Source organism: Mustelus asterias, chromosome 17 (assembly GCF_964213995.1).
Source record: "Mustelus asterias chromosome 17, sMusAst1.hap1.1, whole genome shotgun sequence".
Taxonomy (NCBI): Eukaryota; Metazoa; Chordata; class Chondrichthyes; order Carcharhiniformes; family Triakidae; genus Mustelus; species Mustelus asterias.
Genome location: NC_135817.1, coordinates 30,205,018 through 30,227,356, shown reverse-complemented (window position 1 = coordinate 30,227,356; position 22,339 = coordinate 30,205,018). Strand labels below are relative to the sequence as shown.

General features: G+C 43.0%; 1 protein-coding gene across 5 annotated transcripts in view; it reads right to left on the bottom strand.

Moving 5' to 3' along the window:
* map3k7cl (map3k7 C-terminal like) overlaps window positions 1-22,339 on the bottom strand; it is a 97,114-nt gene that overhangs the window by 48,050 nt on the left and 26,725 nt on the right. The window lies entirely within an intron of this gene.

Genomic DNA, 22,339 nt, shown 5'->3' with positions numbered 1-22,339 from the left:
TTCGCTCTGCCATTGCCAGGGTCCTGGAGGCATACGCTATTGACTGTTCCTGTCCATTCTGCCACCTGTGTGCCAGGACTGTGCCCACTCCAGATGGGGACATGTCACAGGTGAGTACCAATTCCTGCTTGGGGTCATTATGTACCAATACATTTTCGGATGAGAGTTGTTGTTTAATTTTCTTGAAGGCCCTGTCCTGGTGGGCTCACCATTCCCAAGTTTGTCCCTTTTTTAGCAACTGGTAGAGGGCGCAGAATGGAGGCCCTATTCTGTATGAATTTCCCGTAGTATGTTACCAGTCCTAAAAAGGACCATAGCGCCTGGATGGTTGTGGGAGCTGGGCGTCTTTTATTGCTCACGTCCGATCCTCCAGAGGATGTAGGCCCGACTTATCCACTTTGTACCCGAGGAGGTTACTTGTGGTGCTAAAAAGATGCATTTCTCCCTTTTCAGACACACTCCTGCTGCTGCAAATCTCCTGAGAACTTCCTCCAGGTTCTGCGGATGTTCCATCCTTGTTTTACCCGTAATGAGGACATCGTCTATGTGTGGTAAACCACTGTTAGCTTATTGCCTGTGTGTGTGACATGCCTGGACACGTCCCTGCCGGCCCTGCCTGGGACTCCTCCCCCCCTGGTCCAGGTATAAAGGTGACTGCTCCCCACCCCCGTGCCTCAGTCTCTGGACCAGTTCATCGGCATGGGTGTGCTCCAAGTCTTTTGCTAATAAAAGCCTATTTGTTCTTGCATACAAACTAGTCTTTGTTTGATTGATGGTGCATCACTATGTAAATGGCAACCTGTGATAACCCCTGTAGGATGCTCCCCATGGTCCTTTGGAATATGCCACAAGCTGACAAAACGCCGAAAGGCAATCTTTTATACTGGAAAAGGCCTTTCAGCATATTTATTGTGGCAAATTTCTGCGCATCCTCGTCCAGCCGTAGTTGCAGGTATGCGTGGCTCATGTCCAGTTTTGTGAATAGGAGTCCTCCTGGAAACAGGTTCTTAATCCTGGGAATTGGATATTTGTCTAGCTGAGAGTAATGATTTATTGTCTGTTTGAAATCGCCGCAAAGGTGCTCCAAGCCATCCAGCTTTAAGATAGGAACCACGGGTGCTGCCCATTCCACGGTTTTATTATTCCTTCGTGCTGTAATTTTTTGATTTCCGCATCGACCTTTTCCCTTAACGCAAATGGTAACCATCAGGCTTTGCAAAGCTTTGGGACAGCCTCTGGATCAACGTGCCTTGACTCCTTTGATTATCCCTAGGCCTTCCCGAAAAACCTCCAGATATTTGCTCAGGACCTCACTCAGGTGATCATTTTCCCGCTGGAAGATATTTGTCCAATCTAGCTGGATCTCTTTTAGCCAATTTCGCCCTAATAGACTCAGTCCCGAACCTTCCACTACCATTAATGGGAGCCTAACTAATTGTTTCCCGTAAGCAACTGGCACATGGGTTGTACCCATCACTTTCAGTGCTTCCCCCGTATAAGTCCTCAGCCTTACCAAAGTTTTGGTCAGGGCTAAGGGCTGAGTCCAATACGTATCCTGTCTCCCCTATGACCAATATGGCTGTGCCCGTGTTGATCTCCATTAAAATGGGACGTCCATTCAGTCTCGCTGACAATTTGATGGGCTCTGATTTTGTACATCACTACGCACAGTAGCTGTTCCTCGTCAGAGGTAGGGGGAGCTTCCAAGTTGTGCATTCTCCTGTCCCTTGGCCTACGTGTTCTTTTTGGCCATGTTGGTTTAGGAGACTTGCTTTTCCTCTGTGCATCCTGACACTGGCAACCATAGCAATATCGTGTCGGGCAGGGCTCTACAGGAAGCTCTCTGGGTTTAACCTGACCTTGGCTAGGTGCGGTTCTATGCACGGTCTTGGGCTCCCTCATATCCGAATCCTTCCGGAGGGCCGCTATGTAGTGGCCTGCCCCGTAGTGGTAGTCCCCTAACCCAGTCTCCCTGGTGTTGGCCTCTACCTCCATTGGGATACCTTGCCACTTTTTCTAACGACCAAGTCAACTGTAATGCCTCCTGACAGTCCAGCTGGGCCTCCGCCAACAGGCGTTTCTGTATAGTCATATCATTAATTCCGCACACCAACCGGTCTTGGAGCATCTCATTTAGTGTCCCCCCGAATTCGCAAGCCTCCGCTAGACTTCTTAGTCTTGTTAGGAAACTGGTGATTGACTCCACCGCTTCTCTAAATGTGGAGTTATAAAGATACCTCCACAGGATCAGGGGTGGCTTAGGGTTATAACATTCTTGAACTAAGTTTGACAACTCTTGGAAGGACTTTGTGTCCGATGCCTCCAGGAAAGTTAAACTGGGCATAATCGCAAAAGCTGCTGGTGCACACGCAGTCAGCAGGATAACCTTTGCTTCTCATCTGAGGTTATGTCATTTGCCCTGAACAAATACTTCATCCTTTCCACATATTGGCCCAGTCCTCCACTGCGGGGTCAAAAGAGTCCAATTTCCAAACAGCGGCATGTTTTCTCAACAATGGCTTCCCTCAATATGTGCGATGATTCAGCAAGTTCCTTCAAGTCACTCCTTTTTCCTCATTGCCACAGTAATAACTCCATGGAGGCAAAAGTTCCGTCACCAAGTTACTTTATTTACACCATACATCTGTACACAGCCAGCTCTTCAGTTGCTCCCTGCTGGATGTAGGCTGGGAGTCTGACACACCTGCTTTAAATAGGGAGCATGAGGCTCCCTGATTTAACCATCAATTAGGACTCATCAGGTATATCTTTTGCATTCCAAACAAATAAACAAACTCAAATTAACTTAGGGAGGACTCATACTCTGCAGGAAGGTATGTCTTTTCACACCAACCAAGTAAATGAACTCAAATTAACTTAGGGACAAATAAAAGGGGCAGCTCCCCAAAAGGAACAGCCTGAACCAAAAACAAAGTTGAAAGGAAACTTAAAACATCAAACCAAAAGGTGATTATCAGGGTCGATAATACACCCCAGCCCCTGCGGTGCCCAGCGGTCGCGGAAGGCGTCAACTGCACCCGTGGACACCGCATGCTCCCTTTCCAGGGACACCTGGCCGTGAATGTAGCCACAGTAGAGGGGCAGACAGTCAGGATGGACGGCCCCGTCGATCGCCCGCTGCCTGGACCTATTGATGGTGCATCTCGCCAGGCCCAGGAGCAGGTTCACGAGGAGGTCGGCATCCCGACCCGTCCCTCTCCGCACCAGGTGCCCACTCTACAGGGAGGTACTTCATACTCTAGCAAGCCAACCTCATTAGCCTGGCTGAAGTCATCACTAAATGATATACACAATTTACAGTTCACTGAAGCCTAAGTACCCCTAAGAATGTAAACTTTCTCTATAATTTATCTACACCGTCTCTCCTGAAAGTATGAGGAGGTAGGGTGAAGAGAAAAGAAGAGGGTGAAACTGCCTCAAGTTTAAATTATTAAAGTTAATAAATAACTACACACACACACATACAAAATTATAGGACGATCACCATTGAATTCATTCAATTCTCCGGAAGGGCGACTCGCATACAGCAGCTCCATAGTAACTTGGTCAAATGACCTTTATGCTTAATTCTGGTCAGGCAATGTCAATCAATTATTTGGGCACCATCACAGAGACTAACTCTAGTTTCCCTCAGCCCGGGACATTTCCAGCAGACGTCACTCGATGGCAAAGAAGAGTGTAAATCCTTTCCGATTTGTTTTCTCTTTCTCAGCCTGGAATGCTGAGCCAATTGTAGTGTCCCTGTTGCTTCGATAGCAGAGACAAGCCAACTCAGCAAAGACAAGAAATCAAACATTTGACATTCTTGCCATCCATAGCTCAGTGCCACACCTTGCACTGGACTTATGTACTTGGGCATCAGGGAAGACTTTCATTTTATTGCCCTTAGTAACATACCATATAGAATTCATTACTCCAGGGGAAATCCATTCACTTAATCACACAAGTTAGATCACATATTTTTAAATATGTTCTCTGAAGAATGATGCAATTCCCAACCCGAGAAAAAAGTTCTGGTGATGATGTACATCTTACAGGAATACTTTTTGCAGGTGCTGGTCATTTCTGAACGGTTAGTCACACATCGCTCAACAGCAATGTAGCAATGAATAGCTGATGCCTATTCTGCTAGGGCATGTATTTAATTCAGGATAGCATTTGACTTCAGTTCACAACAGACTGTCACATCGTGATTTCTAACCATTGAACTTGCAGCATTTTAAAACCAAATCCGACTTAATATCTAGCAATAAATCACATTTTTTATATAAATATCAGTCTCAAATACACAATTTGTTTACTTGTTAGCTAATTACAGATTTTCTTACTGGATGCTGAGAATAGATCAGTAGTCTAAAAACAGATGGATGAATCATAGTCCAGATGGCCAGTATGGTGAAAATAATGAAGGTCTGTAATGACAACACCACAGTTGCTGTGGCAATGTTAGAGACTAATTGTAAAACATGTCGACACTAGTGCAAGACTGAGGACCAGCGAATTACTCTGAAGGTTGGACATTGGATGGAACTTGTCTTAAAAGGTTAACTTATTTACATTAATGATGACAATCTTATTTTATTTCAATTGCAACAATTCTAAAATACATTACGATTAATGTTTGACATGAAATCTTCAATAATTCTGCTTTCTGGGTTATTAAACTAATGGATGCTTCCAAGGAACTGAAAAGGTAGCCTGATCATTGAAACGTATGCTTGCCTACTTCTTATAAGGGACAATTCTGGTTTCTGGATACAGGTAATAGGAAATTAATTTGGCACTGGTATGGCTTATGGACCTTGACATAAAAAGACTTTTCCCACAGCTAAGCTGGGCACACATTGTTTCAGAGCTGGGAGTTATCAGTAAGGAGTTAGAACCAGAGAAAGTGCTGAAACATGCTCAGCAAATGTGGGTTACAACAGTTTTTAAACTTTATTTAGGGAAGAATAAAATGCAATCTTTATAATGTGGCGACGCCAGCATTGGACTGGGGTGAGCACAGTAAGAAATCTCACAGCACCAGGTTCATCAGCCGAAGGAACAGCGCTCCGAAAGTTCGTGATTCCAAATAAACTTATTGGACTTTAACCTGGCGTTAGAACAAAGAACAAAGAAAATTACAACACAGGAACAGGCCCTTTGGCTCTCCAAGCCTCCACCAACCATGTTGTCTGACTGAACTAAAACCCCCTACCCTTTCGGGGACCATATCCCTCTATTCCCATCCTATTCATGTATTTGTCCAGACGCCCCTTAAAAGTCACTGTTGTATCTGTGAGACTTCTTACTGTGCCCAATCTTTATAGTAAAAGTCACAGAATGTGTTGCTCCAGAACTGTACCTGATGAGTTTTAATTAAAGCCCAGCTAAACAATATGAATTTTCTGATTCCAAAAGACTTGATCAGAGAGGATTTTGGAATTTAATGCTTTCTGTTTACATCATATATTGAAATAAATTGAAAAATATTTTTTGTATATGATCTAACTATTTAACCACCCACTGCCAAACCAAATGACACAGGTATGATAAATCATCTTGAGGCTAGTTCTCTGGTACACTTTTACATGATGTTTAAGTTGTACCAGACTGACTCAATGAAATGTACAGAAGTTGCAATATAATACATCCAAAAATGATATGTGGTCATTTGATTGAGACTTTCGTTCTGACTTTTACTCTTCAAACTAAAGTTGGTGAATAAATGTTTTTTTTTTACTACTGCATCCCACCACTCACATGGATGATTACCAGCTATTTCTTGTCTAGCACTTTCAAGATGACTGTTATTAATAGAAAATCAGTCTTTAATAGAATGCCAATGTATTTAATAAATGTCTTTATGTCAGTTCTAAATGAGGGTGCTGTAAATAAGACCTGCAGATGGGAAAGATCTGTACTATTTCATTACTCATTCGTTTTATTGCTTTAGACAGGCTTTCTGGATTTTGAGGTTGCATTTCATTGCAAACAAGGAAGGTATAAATATTTTACACATAATACAGGCATAGCTCTTATAACAAAGTCCTTTCCTCAAATATTTATCAGGGGACAAACAATATGTGAGAATGGCACTGTGGTTCCTATTATATCCATTAATATTACTTATATTTTACCATTGCCCTTTGTCCTGTTTTGAGAATTACAAATTAATGGAGCATGAGAAAGGGACAGGGGAACAAAGAAATGATTCAAACAAACATAAAAAAGCAGGAAAATGAATGGCAACAACAGTTTATATTTATAAAGCACTTTTAACATTATGAAATATCCTAAGAGGTATAGGAAGGGAATTCCAGAACTTGGGACTAGGAGTCAACTGAAGACATGATCACCAATGGTGAAGTAATTATAATTGGGAATGCATGAATGGCCAGAGTTAGAGGAGTACAGATATCATGGAGGTTGTGAGGCTGGGAGGGGATTACAGAGAAGAATTTGAAACCAGGGATGAGAATTTTAAAGTCAAGTTGTTGCTTGACTGATCAACATAGGTCAGTGAGCACCGAGCTGATAGAGGAAAGGGACTTGCTGCAGGTTAAGAGATGGGCAGCTGAATTTTGGATGACCTCAAATTTAAGGGGCATAGAATGTGGGAGACCAGCCAGTGGTGCATTGGAATAACCGAGTTTAGAGGCAACAAACGGATATATAAGGTTACAACAGCATATAAGCTAAGACAGAGGTGAAATTGAGGTTTTAGAATTTCGAGGTATAAAACACTTCTAATTAAAATTCCTAAATTCTGAGCTCTTCATTTCTAACACAAGGTTGCTCAGTTGTGCCTGGCCTAACAAGATACGAATAATAAGTATTTATGAATCAAGATGTTAACATATACTTAACCAGAAACAGTGAAGGCAACATGGAAATCTCTTATCTCTCAAGTTCCCAGGATTTCGAGTGTTGTCAGCACAGACAATGTATTTCTCTTAGAATCATAGAATCCTACAATGCAGAAGAAGACCATTCGGCCCATCGAGTCTGCACCAACCACAATCCCACCCAGGAATTAACCCCATGCATTTACCGTAGCTAGGCCCCCCTGACACTAAGAGGCAATTTAGCATGGCCAATCCACCTAACCCGCACATCTTTGGACTGTGGGAGGAAACCGGAGCACCCGGAGGAAACCCACGCAGACACGGGGAGAACATGCAAGCTCCACACAGACAGTGACCCAAGCCGGGAATCGAACCCGGGTCCCTGACGCTGTGAGGCATCAGTGCTAACCACTGTGCCACCATGCCATCCCAATTCTTCTCCTATTTCTGAAGTGATGTTGAACTGTGTCCAGAAGAATCATACCCCAGAAACCATGTTAACACGCTGTCAACAAAGATTCCAATTTTCCAACTTTTATCCCCACTTCTCATTATTCTGGAATCTCTTATTTGGAAATAGTCCAAGTTCACCTCTTCCATTGGCTGGAAGTGCGAGCCATCTTGTTTCACCTCACCTCTGCAACTACAGCCATATAGACTAAAGACATTCTACACATGGAGGCTTTAATCATTGTGCTTTGTGGTTTGAATGGAAGATGGTCAAGACAAATAAACAAAATAAACAGATGAATTAAATTTTTGAAGCAACACGACGTGAACAAATTCACACATCTCCATCTGAAACCAGGGATTGATAAGCCAGGCAGCTTTTAAGAAGTGAACAAAACGGCTTCGCCAGGTGGGATGTTGTGTACCCCTATATAAAATTCCAAACTGTGCTTTTGGTGTGAATAAGCAGGATTCATGAGGTTAGATAGGCCTGTCCACAAATACATCAAATGATGATGAAGAATGGAACTTTTATTCCTTTCATTTGCAAGTTCCTGAATATGAATTTTGATTCTTAATAACTTTCCATGCAATCACAGAGGTTTACAATTCAGAAAGCAGCTAATTAGCTCATAATAATGGTGCCAACTCTTGCCTAAAACAACCAAAATGACTCTCACTGCTCTGTTCTCACTCTCTAGTTTCATATATGTGTAAACACTTTTCCTTTAAAAGATGCATAAGAACTATGAGCATTTAGCCATTTTGCATATGAAGTCTACCTTGCCACTTATAGGCTAACCGTCCAGTTCAATACTGAAGAAGTGCAGCACTATCAGAAATGCCATCTTTGGGATTAAAGCAAGACTCTGTCTTTTTAGGTGGATGTAAAAGATCCGATGGTGTGACTTTGAAGAATGGCCGAAGAGTTTTCCCTGGGGTTCGGTCCAATATCCTCAACCAGTAATCACAAAAACACAAATTATCTGGACATTATCAGTTGGCTGCTTGTGGGAGTTTCCTCTGCCCACACTGGCTGTGGTATTGCTTACATCACAAGAGTGGCTGCTGCTCTCAATAGCTTTATTGGCTATTAAGGGCTTTGGGACATCCTGAGGTTATGAAAAATGCAAATCTTTCTTTGATGTTGAAATTACTTACGTGTCTACAAATCTTAAAGGGGCAATGTCATCAGATAGCACCTGTTGATAGTCATTAGTAAATTCAATAGGGAATTCAGGAGAAATGCCTTCACCAAAAGAGTGCTAAGAATGTGGAATGCATTACTGCAAGGAGTAGTTGAAGCAAAAAGCATGGACACATTTACAGGGAGAACAAAGGAATAGAAGGGTATACTGATAGGGTTAGATGAAGAGAGATGGGAGCAAGCTCATGTGAAACCTTGTCAACATATGGGCTGAATAGCCCATTTCTCTGGTGTAAACCCAATGCAACTTTGTTAGCCTTCGTAACTCTTTTTAAGCAAAGTTGCCAAGCATTTCTCCACATCCTTAATATCTACTTTCCCAAGTATTCTAAGTACTACTAGTTTTAAGAATCTAAAAAGTTCTGTTACACTTGTGGGTCTATGTAACATTAATCAAGATCCTATACCCATGGGTTCAACAAATACATTAATTCTAAGCTTCCTTTAATTGTTAATAGTTATAAAGAGACAAGAGCCCAGTGCTGCTTAAGCGTCTTTTAATTACTTTTGATTTGATTTGATTTATTATTGTCACATGCATTAGTATACAGTGAAAAGTATTGTTTCTTGCGTGCTACATAGACAGAGCATACTGTTCATAGAGAAGGAAATGAGAAAATACAGAATGTAGTGTTACAGTCATTGTTAGGGTATAGTGAAAGATCAACTTAATGCAAGGACACATTCTTTGTCTACTGTTGAAACATCGACTACAATCCTTCCAAATCCATGACCTCTACCACCGAGAAGGGCAAGGGCAGCCGATGCACAGGAAACCTTCAAGCCACACACCATCATCACTTGGAAATATATCGCCGTTCCTTCAGTCTCTGGATCTAAATTCTGGAATCCCCTCCCTAACAACACTGGGCGTGCACCTTACACAACATGGACTTCAAAGGTTTAAGGTGGCAGTGGTTTGCCAGGTCCCCTTGTTCTCAACCCTTATCCCTAAGAGCTACAGACCTCCCAACATCATGGCTACCCTCAACAGTGACAGAGTGAAAGAGTTCCTGTCAGAGAAAGGGACAGACAGACAGACTCTGCTGAGAGAGACACAAACTGGCACTCCGGGAAAACCTGGCAATGAATGAAAGTGGCACTGAGTGTGTGCATGTGAGAGAGGGAGAGAGAAAGAGAGAGAGAAAGTGCATGACAGAAGCACTAAGTGATAAAGACCAGACAATGAGATACAACTTTGGACCCTGACTGATTGAAACCATAGCACTGAGAGAGTGATGTAGAGAGAGAAAATCTGGCACCGAGCAAGAGAGAAACACTATGATAGAAGCACTGAGAGAAAGAGACCAGCCACAATAGATGAGAAACAGACCATGGCAGCCAAAGAAATAAGTCTTGAGTAAAAGACTATGACACTGATACAATATGAGGAAGAATCTAGCGCTAAGCAAAAATAAACTTGGCAATGAGAAAGAGTGACAGCAAGAAAAAGGCAAACACACACACACACACACCCTGGCACTACATGAAAAAAAGAGTCTGACGTGGAGCGATCCTGACACAGTAGGCAGGATTTACCACACAACCTGCTGTTTTGTGGCAGCAGGAAGCGACCTGCCATTGGCTGGCAGTGGAATCTTCTGGCCCTGCCATTGTCAATGGGGTTTCCCAATGAATGTACCCCTCCCTGCCAGGAAACTGCGCCATTGGCAGGACCGGAAGATCCTGCTGGCCTGAACAGCTGGCAAGTTCCAGGCAGAGTGTGAGCGCTGCACCAGGTGAAAAACACCCTGGCGCTGAGTCAGATAACCTGGATACGGCAAAACTTAACACTCTGCAAGATAGAGATCCTAGCAGATATTAAAACAGATCTTAGGAATGAGTAAAACTGTGGTGCTGAGTGAACAAGGCCATGGGTGAAATTTTACAGAACCTCCCACTGACAGGATCTTCCAGTCCCACCAAAGTCAATGGACTTTTGAACAGCTCGCTGCATTTTCCTGCCCTGGCCCCGTCCCCACTGTGAGGAGGCTGTAAAATCCCATCCCTTGACAAAGTTACTGAATGGTAATGACCCGGTTGCTGAGTGAGAGTGACACTGGTGCTGACTGAGAGGGGCCCAGGCCCTGAACATGAGAGATCCTGGCACTGAGTTAGAGGCAAGCTCACACTAAGTCAGGAACTCTGGTACTGACAGTGAGAGAAATCCTAGAAATCTTAGCAAGTGAGAGAAACTCTGGCATTATTTCAAATAGAAATTGATACTAATTCATGGTGACCCTGCAATTGTGCGATACACTGGCATTGAGACAGAGACAGCCTGGCATAGAGTCAGATAGATCCTGGCACTAAAATCTGAGTGAGACTCGAACTGGCGCTGGCATTGGCTGAGAAAAATACTAGCGCTGAATTAAAGTAGCATGGTCACTTCGCCTCCCTGATCTTTCCAGTGTATGTCAGGCATTCAGCCTTTTGCATGCATCTGACCTGAACACAGATGAGCCCAGATGCATTTTGGAGCTCAGGCCCAAACAAGGAAGATGGGATTCCTAGCAATGACTGAGAGATCCAGACACTAAGACTGAGTGAGACAGTGAGCATTTGGTGCGAGTCTAACACTTCACTTCTTCCTTTTGCCAGCCTTGTTCCTCTCAACCATTCATCATCTCCCATCCTTGCCATTCCCCTGGCATAGTCTCCATTTGCATTTTCTCAAGTCAGAATGTTACACAGTTGCGCATACTTGATGTATATTTGGTGTAGTCATCTGAAACCTGATCTGTCTCAGCAGAGTCAACTATGTCCCACCTCTCCAAAATATTGACGTAATTTGTTGTGGTCAGAACCAGTTTGTGTCAAAGCTCCTGCCTCAAACAGACGCGAGCGTGATTTAATTTGTGAACGTGTCTGCCCTGCAGGTCATTTCCTGAGGTTTTGTTGCACAGGATATCCAGTTGAGACTAGTGGCCATGGATGGTAGATGGTGAAGCATTGTGTAAATCATGGAAAGGGTACAGCACTGTCATGGGTAATTTCTAAATTACTATTTCTTTTTTCCTGCTGACACTTCAGTTCTCAAATCCCCACTACTATTATTGACATGAATATCCAAAGTGTTTGGAATAAGAGGACCAACAATAAAGGATATCAGGCAAGACCAGCTGCATCGGAGGGACTCTGTACAATGATATGGGGAGAATGGCATCATAGCTCACTTTGGCAGATGATTAGTGTGAGCAGAATTTCTTGTTCCCATAATAAAGTAGGGATAATGGATCCAATTCCATCACTAAGATATCTGAGTGCCCAACACTTATTGGTGAATCCTGAAGATGCTCAATCACAGTAAGGCTTTGAGCAACACAGCAATACATGGAAGAATGAATGTCTGGCAGGAAGATTGACAGGCAATACTACCTGATCGATCACACTCGCCAAGATGCCAATAAACATCTCTGCGAGTTCTGGTACATCTGTCCGACAGTGACCACGGGGATAGAAAGAGAAAAAGGCTGGAAATACACAGCAAATCAGGCAGCATCCATGGAGGGAGAAGGCAAGTTAATGTTTCAGGTCCATGACCTTTTATCAGACTTGCGAGAGGTTAGGGTGTAGTGCATTTTAAGCATGCATAGAGGCAGGGAAGGGAGGACGGAGAGGAAAGAACACACAGGAAGGTTTGTACTAGGGTGGGAGACTGAAGAGATTAAATTAGGGGATTTTCACAGTAACCTCACTGCAGTGTTATTGTAAACCTACTCATGACACTAATAAATTCACTTTAAACTAAATGACAAAAGGGTCGATGGTGCAAGGCAAAATGGGATGAAGTAAAGAAACGAAAGATGCATGTCCAGAGGGAAGGGTGGAAATTGGAAGCAAAGTTAGTGATTTTTTTCAGTTCGGCAGAGAGCAGGAAGTGACACAGTCATTAATACACTGAAAATAGTGGTGGGAGAGGGAACTTGGATAGGACTGCAACAAAGCCTGTTCCACATATCCACAAAATTAGTTAGGACCCAAATGGATTCCCATAGCAACACATTTTATTTGGAGATCCTTATTTGGATTGGAATATTCTCTTATAAAAGCAAAATACTGTGGATGCTGGAATTTGAAACAAAAACAGAAAATGCTGGAAAATCTCAGCAGGTCTGACAGCATCCGTGGAGAGAGAATAGAACCAATGTTTCGAGTCTGGATGAGCCTTCATCAGAGCCTTGACGAAAGTCGCTCTGACGAAGGGTCATCCAGACTCAAAACGTTGGCTCTATTCTCACTCCACAGATGCTGTCCGCCCTGCTGAGACTTTCCAGCATTTTCTGTTTTTCGAACATTGTCTTACTATCTCCTGCCTAGTATAGGGCCAATGTGCTGCTGACAGGATCTCACTCACTCAGTACTGTCTCCTGTCTATCACTCTATCACAGAGCTTCCCTTATGTTCTTTTTCCCCACTCTTCCCTCTTTCACTTGGTTAAAACCGGTTACATTTCTGATCTTTCCCAGTTCTGAAGTGTCATTACCTGAAATGTTAACTCTGTTTCTCACTTCATTGTTGCTGTCAGGCTTGAATATTTCCAGCATTTCTTGTTTTTATTTCAGATTTCCAGCATCTGTATTATAAAACCTTTGAACTGAGAGATAGAGAGAGAGAGAGAGCGAGAAAGAGTGGGAGCAAAGTCTTCCTTTGCTTGTTTTGTCATTCAGGGCTTTTTGGTTTGACATTTCATTGAGATCTGACCACCAGCTGATTAAGATTGTGTGGACAATGACATGCTCCAATGTGCCCATGTTAAATGAAGTCATACGCAGGCTTCTACCAGGGTCCATCAACCAAGTCACAAGAACGCAAGAAGTAGGAGCAGGAGTAGACCATCTGACTTGTCAAACCTGCTCCGCCATTCAGTACGATCATAGCCGATCTTGGGGGGCTTCAACTTCAATTTCCTGTCTGTTCCCCATATCCCTCGATTCGCTGAGGGACCAAAAACCTGTCCATGCCAGTCTTAAATGTATTGAAAGATGAAGCATCCACAGCTCTCTGAAGTAAAGAAATCCAAAAGATTCACCACCCTTTGAGTGATGAAATTTCTCCTCATCAAAGTCCTAAATGATTGGCTCCTTATCGTGAGACTGTTCCTGTGTTTTAGATTTCCCAACCAATGGAAGCAATCTCCCAGCATCCACCCTGTCAAGTCCTTTAAGGATTGTTTAGGTTTCAATGGGGTCACCTCTCATTCTTCTAAACGCCAAACAAAGAACAAAAAAGATTACAGCACAGGAACAGGCCCTTCAGTCGTCCAAACCTGCACCGACCATGCTGCCCGACTGAACTAAAACCCCCTACCCTTCCGGGGGCCATGTCCCTCCATTCCTATCCTATTCATGTATTTGTAAAGATGCCCCTTAAAAGTCACTATCATATCTGCTACCACTACCTCCCCTGGCAATGCGTTCCAGGCACCCACCATCCTCTGTGTAAAAATTTGCCTCGTACATCTCCTTTAAACCTTGCCCCTCGCACCTTAAACCTATGCCCCCTAGTAATTGACTCTTCCACCCTGGGAAAAAGCTTCTGACTATCCACTTTGTCTATGCCCCTCATAATCTTGTAAACTTCTATCAGGTCACCCCTCAACCTCCATCGTTCCAGTGAGAACAAACCAAGTTTCTCCAACTCTCCTCATAGCTAATGCCCTCCATATCAGGCAACATCCTAGTAAATCTTTTTTGTACCTTCTCCAAAGCCTCCACATCTTTCCGGTAGTGTGGCGACCAGAATTGAACACTATATTCCAAGTGCAGCCTAAGGTTCTATAAAGCTGCAACATGACTTGCCAATTTTTAAACTCAATGCCCTGGCCGATGAAGGCAAGCATGCCGTATGCCTTCTTGACTACCTTCTCCACCTGCATTGCCACTTTCAGTGACCTGTGTACCTGTACGCCCAGATCCCTCTGCCTATCAATACTCTTAAGGGTTCTGCCATTTACTGTATATTTCCTATCTGTATTAGATCCTCCAAAATGCATTACCTCACATTTGTCTGGATTAAACTCCATCTGCCATTTCTCTGCCCAAGTCTCCAACCGATTTATGTCCTGCTGTATCCTCTGATGATCCTCATCGCTATCTGCAAATCCACCAACCTTTGTGTCATCTGCAAACTCAAACAAGTTACATTTTCCTCCAAATCATTTATATATATTACAAACAGCAAAGGTCCCAGCACTGATCTCTGAGGAATGCCACTTGTCACAGCACTCCATTCAGAATTCCACCCTTCCACTGCTACTCTCTGTCTTCTTTGACCGAGCCAGTTCTATATCTACCTTGCCAGCTCACCTCTGATCCCATGTGACTTCACCTTCTGCACCAGTCTGCCATGAGGGACCTTGTCAAAGGCCTTACTGAAGTCCATGTAGACAACATCCTTTGCCCTACCCTCATCAATCATCTTCGTCACTTCCTCGAAAAATTTGATCAAGTTAGTGAGACATGATCTACCTTTCACAAAACCATGTTGCCTCTCGCTAATATGTCCAGTTATTTCCAAGTGGGATTAAATCCTATCTCAAAGAATTCTCTTCAATAATTTCCCTATCACTGATGTAAGGCTCACCAGCCTGGATTACTTGGACTATTCTTGCTACCCTTCTTAAACAAAGGAGCAACATTGGCTATTTTCCAATCCTCTGGGACCTTCCCTGTAGCCAATGAGGATACAAAGATTTCTCTCAAGGCCTCAGCAATTTCCTCCCTTGCCTCTCTTAGTATTTTAGGGTACATTCCATCAGGCCCTGGGGACTTGTCTACCTTAATGTTTCTCAAGAACCCCAATACCTCTCCTTTTTGATCTCAACATGACTCAAACTATCTACACACCCTTTCCCAGACTCATCATCCACCAAGCCCTTCTCTTTCGTGAATACTGGCGCAAAATACTCATTTAATACTTCGCCCATTTCCTCTGGCTCCACACATATATTCCCTCCCCTGTCCTTGAGTGGGCCAGCCCTCTCCCTGGCTACCCTCTGGCTCTTTATATATGTATAAAAAACCTTGGGATTTTCCTTAATCCTGCTGGACAATGATTTTTCGTGACTCCTTTTAGCCCTCCTTACTCCTTGCTTGTGTTTCTTTCTACTTTCCTTGTATTCCACACTTGCTTCATGTGTTCACAACCTCCTAGCCTTGACAAATGATTCCTTTTTCTCTTTGACTAGGCTCACAATATCTCTTGTTATCCAAGGTTCCCAAAACTTGCCATATGTATCCTTCATCCTTATAGGAATGTGCCAGTCCTGAATCCCTTTCAACTTACATTTGAAAGCCTCCCACATGCCAGATATTGATTTGCCCTCAAACATCTGCCCCAATCTACATTCTTCAGTTCCTGCCTAATATTGTTGTAATTAGCCTTCTCCCAATTTAGCCCCTTAACTTGAGGACTACACTTATCTTTATCCATCAGTACCTTAAAATTGTGGTCACTGTTCCCGAACTGCTCCTCTACTGAAACGTTGACCACCTGACCAGACTCATTCCCCAATACCAGGTCCAGCATGGCCCCTTCCCTAGTTGGACTATCTACATGCTGTTTCAAGAAGCCCTCCTGGACGCTCCTTACAAACTCTGCCCCATCCATGCCCCTAGCATTAAGTCCCAGCCAATATAGGAGAAGTTAAAATCTCCCATCACAACAACCCTGTTACTTTTACACCTTGCCAAAATCTGCCTACATATCTGTTCCTCTATCTCCCACTGGCAGTTGGGCAGCCTATAGTAAACACCCAACATTGTGACTACACCCTTCCTATTCCCGAGCTCTATCCATATTGCCTCATTGTATGAGCCCTCTGAGGTTTCCTCCCGCAGTACAGCTGTGATATTCTCCTTAACCAGTCGTGCTACTCCCCCACCCGTTTTACATTCCCCTCTATCCCGCCTGAAACATCTGTATCCTGGGACATTAAGCTGCCAATCCTGTCCTTCCCTTAACCAAGTCTCTGTAATAGCAACATCATAGTTCCAAGTACTAATCCAAGCTCTAACTTCATCTGCCTTACCTGTTAAACTTCTCGCATTGAAACAAATGCAATTCAGTCCACTAGACCCTCTTAGCAACCAGACCCTGCCTGCTCTTTCTCTGAGTCTTACTGGTCCTACTCTCTAGTTCCCCTTCAGTTAATTCACCTTTGTTTTGGTTCCCACCCCCCTGCCAAACTAGTTTAAATCCTCCCGTTTGACACTAGCAAACTTCCCGGCCAGGATAGTTATGCTCTTCCAGTTTAGATGCAACCCGTCCTTCTTGTAGAGGTCAAAATAAGCCGAGTTTACTCAACCTCTCATCACAGGACAACTTCCTCATTCCAAGGATCAATTTGTGAACCTTTGTTATGATGCTCTGATGCAAGTATATCCTTTCTTAAAAATAGAAACCAAAACAGCACACAGTATTACAGGTTCAGTCTCACCAAAACGCACTGTCGCAAAACGTCTTTATTCCTATTCTCCAAACTCCTTGCAATGAAGGTCAACATGCCGTTTGCTTTCTTAATTGTTTGCTCATCTGCATGCTAACTTTCTGTGTTCCTTACATGAGCATGTCTAAGTCTCTTTGAAGATCAACACTTACAAGTTTCTTACTTTTAAAAAAATATTCTGCTTTTCTATTCTTACAAACTGAATAGCTTCCCATTTTCCTTCATCATACTCCACCTGCCATTTTGTTGCCCATTCACTGAATGTGTTTACATCTCTTTGCAGTCTCTCTCTCTCTCTCCTCACCACAGCTCATCTTTCACCTAGCTTGGTTTCATCAGCAAACTTGGATACATTGTACTGTCTTTTAATTTAAGTCATTAATATAGATTGTAAATAGCTGATCTCCCAGCACTGATCCTTGTGGCACTCCACTGCCAACTTGAAAAAGTCCTGTTTATGCCCACTCTGTTTTCTATCTGTTAGCCAATCCTCTATCCATTATTATTTATTACACCCAACACCCAACTCCATAAGTCCCTATCTTGCCTGTTAACCTTTTGGGTGGCACCTTATCGAATGCCTTTTGGAAATCTAGATAGACTACGTCTACTACATATTCCCTGTTATCTACCCGACTGGTTACATCCTCAATAAATTTGTCCAAGAGGATTTCCTTTACTAAAACCAGGTTTACTTTTTCAAGTCATACTATAGTTTTCTGAGTGCATTTTTAAGACCTCCAAAGTTCTGTGGCGATAGAGAATTGGGGAAGGGATTGGGATTGTGAGCTTGGGACCCTTTATTAGGATCATAGAATCTCTACAGTGCAGAAGGAGGCCATTTGGCCCATTGAGTCTGCACTGACCACAATACCACCCAGGCCCATAAGCCCACATATTTACCCCACAAATCCCCTGACACTAGGGTTAATTTAGCATGGCCAATCAACCTAACCTGCACATCTTTGAAGTGTAGGAGGAAACCAGAGCACCCGGAGGAAACCCACGCAGACACGGGGAGAATGTGCAAACTCCACACAGACAGTAACCCAAGGCTGAATTGAGCCCGGGTCCCTGGCGCTGTGAGGCAGCAGTGCTAACCACTGTGCCACCGTGCCACCCTTTTGGAAAAATTGAAGAATCTTCATATAGATGACAGCTGCATGAAGGTCATTAGACACCTATATTGGGATAGAGATGTCTTTAGGAAGCATCATCTTTGACTGAGCAATCCTCTTTGGCTCGCCCCAAATGGGGAGGGGGCTAGAAAAGATGCCCTAAAAGTAAGCTTTCCGGCCTTCTCCTAGCTGGGGAAACCACACCCTGTGGGATCACCATCTTTGTAGTCAAAGAAAGAAAGCCCTAAATTTTGCAACTTGGAATGTTAGAGCACTCATGGATAACCACAAGAGTGACCGTCCAGAAAGAATAACTGCAATCATATCATGTGAGCTATTAAGGCTTCAAATTGGCAGTACCACCCTCAGTGAGACTGCCTTCTTGGGAAGGGGCAGCTAACATACCAAAGCATTGGGATACACCTTATACTGAAAAGAAAAGGCTGACAATCACCCCCATGTGCACGGGGTTGGTTTTGCCATCCAAAATAGAATCTTGGATGCACTAGCAAACTTTTCCAATTCTATAAATGAAAAATTTGTTAAGGGACAAGGTGACAGAGAACCTTTGAAATCCTTGTCCCCTTCTCATCTGTTTGTAATCAGTGAGCTTTTTTTGAGGAAAATGTATGTGTTGAAATGAACTGGAATAACCAAGTGTGTGTGGATGATTTGGAATAGCAAGCAGCAGACTTTTCTTGGGTGTCTATAATAAGCAATACCAAGAATGTAACGAAACTAACAGGTAGAAGCCACCAGCATTTCAAAAGGCATTTCACAGGATGAGCATCTCCCAATACCGAGATTAGCAGACTGTGGAGAGACCAGAAGAATACATTTTCATGCTAATAGAAAGTTCCTTAGTTAGATGATTGAACCATCAAGGGGAGGCAGACATATGTTAATTTCTAGAGCCACAGAAGCTGAGGGGACAGACAGCAAATACACAGAGAGATCAATCCAAGAGAAAATAGTATAATTGCCAACCTTTGAGGAAGCAGAGAGGCAGATCCCAGTTAGCAACCTGGAAGCCAGTTCGAGAAAGCAGAAAAGAAGCAAGAGTGCAGAAACCTTTGTGGAGACAGTTTAAATCATATCAGAAACCAAGAATAAAGTTTCCCAGAATAACTCCTCAATTCTGTACAGTGTGGTAACTATAAGCTGGCCTTTACTTATAAATATATTGAAGTAGATGTTGTTTGGGAAGAGGGAAGTCCTGAAAAAGTTCAGATTTCTTCATTTTTTTGGAACGAAAAGAATAATTTTTATATAAACTGCGTGGATGTGGTTAGCAGTTCCTGTACGTAACTATCATAGATCATTATGGTCTTGTTTGTGTAAATGTGTCTTTTCTTTATTGTAATAAATAATCTTACTGTTATACTATGATTGGGCAGATTACTTTCTCACTGGGTTTTCCACGTGACCTCTCACATCATTCCAGTAAACAAAATTATCCACCATCATGAACCGGTGTTCTGAATTGGGACACCCCCACAGATAATGTCAACCGAGTTTGTGGCAATGGGTTTAAATGAAGGTATGACTGGGCTGGTTATTTAAGCACTTTTCCCAAAATTGAATGCTGGCACACACAAGGAAGGTACAGCTGAAGAGAGTAGTGCGCTGTTACAGCTTAAATAGAAAAAATAGAAATGTTCATCTATCACTTGTCTGATGTAATTGAAGATCAAGTTTAGCCTTTTAGGAAGCCAGTTTCTTGTAGCCTCATTACCAGGGGGTCAGTTTGCTGTTTTAGTGAACCAAAAATGAAACAGACTTGGAGACTGCAAAATGTTACAGCCTTCAGATCTTTCTCAGCCACAGATTTTTTTTTAATATATCCAATCAAAAACCAAATTGATCCAATCAAAGTCCCTACAAGGGAGATATTACAGATCCGAGCTGACAAAACAGGCCCCGCTTTTCCTGTCTTGGGCTCAATCAACAAGATCCAGCTGATAGAAGCAGGCATTACACACCTTCCTGATTTGAGCTTTATCTTAACCAAAAGGCCTAGATGGCGTTTTTAAAAATTGTTTCAAATGAAGCCTCAGTGTAACCTCATTGACTTCTATCAAGTGTAGGATCAAACTTCTACACTTAATCTTAGCCAAAAGGCCGAGAAGCCACAGATTTCACAGTTTTCTCAGCTACAGATGTTGCTTCATTTTCTTTGTCTCTGGTTATTCTACAGACTGCATTTCTTACTTAAAGATTTAAAAGAACAAGTATGGCTTTTCCACCATGTGACCTTTTCATCTTCACAATTGTGTTTTCTTTACCAAATATGGTGGTGCTCTGATTGTTGAGTCACATTTTGCTTTATTGTTTCTGGATTACCATTCAGTTTTGTGAACAGAACCGTTGGAAAAAACGGGGTGGGAAAAGCCATTGCAAGTGGCATCCACCCACTGATGAAGTGTGTCAGCATGGCCTCATTATAATAAATGCCCTATTGAAACAGAAGGATAATTTTTTAAAAAGGCATCCTAGATCAAAGCACTTTTACCTCCTGGGTAGTGTAATTGTCTGAATCAAAGTTCTAAGTGATGTCTATGCATGTCGATGCACGCAGGTTGACTAATGCCTGCTGGACAGATTATCAACTTGTTCAATCAGTGATGAATATCCACCTAGCACCAAGACATTGAAAGGCTCAAAAGGTCAATGTTTCAGTCTAAAGCAGCCCAATCAAGGAGAGGAATTCCAAGTGAAGCCCACAGTCAACCTGGAAAACATTCACACATCCAACTCTATTCCACAACAATGGGATCAAATAAAGTCAGCCATACTGGCCTCCTGTGTCCAGACTATTGGGTTCGAGCACTGTCAACACCAGGACTGGATTATTGAAAATGGTGCTCAAATATGTGACCTCCTGGAAGAAAAACAAGAGCCTTCATTGCTTGGCAGAAAAAGCCAAGGTCGGAACTTCAGAAGGCAGCATTCTGTCAGCTCAAGGTTGACACCCAAAGACAAATCTAGAAGATAAAGAACATGTAGTGCAAAGAGAAATCCCACAAGATCCAACAACATGCAGATCAACATGATATGCAAAGCTTTTTTGAAGCCACCAGGGCCACTTATAGACCAATGTCACATGGAAAGAAAATCCCTTTCGTTCACAAGATGGCGTTTCTCTTCTTAAGGGTGACAGTGCCATTTGTCACCCTTAAGAGAACACGTTGAACAACTCCTCAACAGTGAATCCACCTCATCAGCCAATATTTTCCAGAAGTTTGCAACCCTGAGTAAACCCTTGATTCTAGGGTCAGTTGACGATGATTCAAGGAGAATAGTCTGGCATGGACAAAGACAGACCTTCACACTGAATAACAAAGACTATGCCACTGGGTGAAATAGACCTGTTATTGAGTGAATGAGATCCTGACACTGAGATTGAGAAACACCCTGTCATTGAGTGACAGAAAACAGTTAAATTGAAATCTCAGACAATGAATTTAAGATTTCCAAACACTAATGCTAAGTGGAGAAATCCTGGCACTGAACGAGAGAGGGCTATGTTTTGAATAAGGGAAACTATGGCCGGAATTTTACCGGCACACCCACCTCGGAATTGGGGCGGGCAAGGCTCGCAGAATGGCATTCTCCGTTGGCCATGAGCGGGATCTTACAAGCCTCAGGCAGACAAGGTGGTAAAATTCCGGTATACACCCCTGAGTGAGTGAGACCCTGACACAGATGTTGAAAGGCACAATAGCACCTAGAGGGCAATAAATAAAAACTCATTAGAACTCCCAAGACATTCCAAAGCTCTTTGCAAACAATTAAGTGCAATGACTTGTTAGGTAGGAAAAAACAGCAGCCATTTTATAGAAGCAAGGTTTCAAAGAATTAGTTGTGTGGTCAATTAATCTATATTTAACTTAATTAGTGATGAGTGAGGCAGATCTTAAAGTTTATTTCTTAGTCACAAGTCAGGCTTACATTAACACTGCAATGAAGTTACTGTGAAATTCCACTTGTCGCCACAGTCCGGCCTCTTCAGGTCCATGCACCTAACCAGCACATGTTTCAGAATGTGGGAGGAAACCAGAGCACCCGGAGGAAACCCATACATGGGGAGAATGTGTAAACTCCACAAAGACAGTGACCCAAGCCAGGAATCGAACCCAGCTCCCTGGTGCAGTGAAGCAGCAGTGCTAACCACTGTGCAGCCATGCCGCCCACTTTGCACTGAATGAGAAAGATCTTATAACTAAGTGAAGGCAGCTGGGCACCTAGTTGGGAAGACAACAAG